Source organism: Octopus bimaculoides, chromosome 18 (genome assembly GCF_001194135.2).
Source record: "Octopus bimaculoides isolate UCB-OBI-ISO-001 chromosome 18, ASM119413v2, whole genome shotgun sequence".
In the NCBI taxonomy this organism is placed as follows: domain Eukaryota; kingdom Metazoa; phylum Mollusca; class Cephalopoda; order Octopoda; family Octopodidae; genus Octopus; species Octopus bimaculoides.
The window spans coordinates 14,056,165-14,058,379 of NC_068998.1; positions in this window are offsets into that span (position 1 = coordinate 14,056,165).

The window sequence follows — 2,215 nt, forward strand, 5'->3', positions numbered from 1 at the left end:
GTCCACGTTTTTTTGACATCCTGTACCCGGATATGCATCTATATATACATGTAGATGTAGGTATGTACATACATGTATGTATACATGCATATGCTCACATACCATTTGTATTATTATTATTATTATTATTATTATATATATATATATATATATATATATATACACATATATAACAGAACAGATAAATAATTATAAACACACACACACACACACACACACACACACACACACACAGACACACACACACACACTCACACACACACACACATATATAATGATTCACAATCAAAGGTACAGAAATGACGTACTCCGAATGAGTAAAAAGGTGACGTAATCTAATGCTCTCTCCGAATAGACTAAGACCGTATCGCTTTTAGACGTATCATGTCTTTCTCCTTCTTGCATGCCTAGCTCTCTTTTCTACCCGGCAGTTACCTGGGGTACATAATGCCGTTGTTATTACTATTATTCTCTTAATACTATAAAACATCCAAATACCCACTACAGATTCTGTACTCTGACTCTAACAAGACAAATTGTGCTGGAAAAATAAAATTTCTAAGAAATAACTTTTTCTTTCTGCTCATTTATTTGATGTATACCACACTGTCCCATCGAGGATCGTCTGCTTAGCTGACTAGATCTCAAGGTCAGTGAGGCAAGTAAGCTATCACACTGCAACATGGCCCGGACTTTGTGGTGGCCTTTCGCCTACACGCCACTCATAATGCACTCGAATCTCACATCTCACTTTATCTTACATTTTTATTGATTTTAGCCTCTCGTTTTTTGTTTTGCTCAAATACTTTTGTTTTCTCTTGTTATACTCAAATATTACTGCACCTTCGTCTTTGGTTAAAACAACGTTGCCAACTTATTATATACATACATACATTCAATGCCGCGCATTTACATTAATACAATGGCCTTCAACGATTGTTTCCAGCTCTGTGTGGATCATAAGCTCTGATTCCCGACATCGCTTCTGTTGGATGCTGCATTTAGTGACAGTTCATACATCACTACTTCATTATCCATTTATGGGATAAAAACTTCGTCCTGTATCAGTAAGAAAGTTCGCAACCCCTTTTATCAAACTCTCGCTACATTTTAACTTGATCAGATTTGTTAACACTGACTGCCATATTCTCATATCATTTTAATAAACCATACAGATTATATATACTTCTTCCACGGCTTCTTTCAGCCGTTAATTATTTTTCATCTGGTCAACCTCAGATGGTTATGAATAATATATATAAAGTTTTACACAGCTCAACGCCCACAGCAGTCATCAACGACAGCATCACCGGGTATGTTTAACTTCTCCACCCACTTCAATGCACATAGAAAGCTATACACAAACATTGCAAGAATTATTCCTGTTATTCAACGGAATGGGAAAAGTAGTCTTTCCTCTCAGCTCCTTTTATTGGAAACTGCCTAGCTCAGCTGATAAGGCTTTATACTGCACAAATGTTCAAACTCACTAGAATATTTGTTTACCTGTATACATAATGCAGCTGTTACAGTCTCATTGCACTGTCACATTTCCAGCAGTACTTGGAACTTGGAACTTGGAACTTAAGAAACATACTTGGCTTTGAGTCGCATCTACATTTCTGTGTGCACCGTAAAAACTATGCTAATGTCATTGTTTAGTTCATTGTTTAACAGCAAACTTGTCTATCAGGAGAATAGTGTTATGGGAGACCTTACCGAGATTCGATCTACTAACCTTTCAGTTCACTTACAGAGAATTTTGACTCGTATTCCTTCAATTTTATCAGCCAAGTTATCAACTTTTCATCTGTAGTAGAGATAGAAAAAAAACCTGCATTCAGAATTTACCTGTCCAACCTCTGTCCCATTTAGCCACCGGGTTTTAACTTCATAAAATAAGCAGAGGTAGCGGGTTCATTCGAGTAGTCCTCTTGTCCTTTCCGACAGTAACAACTCAGCAATCGGAAACGTCGCATTTGCTGACGGAGCCAAGATCAGCTAGGGGCCAACTGTCTCATACATCAGAGCGGCCTATTACATGTAAAGTACAACGCAATCAGCAAAAGCTACATCCGACTCCTACTAACTGATCAGCAAACCAACCTGTCACGACACGTGTATTCATCCAAATACTGAAGTATAAATATTTCCACAACTATATAAATTGCCTAACACACACGCACGCACACACACACACACACACACACACACA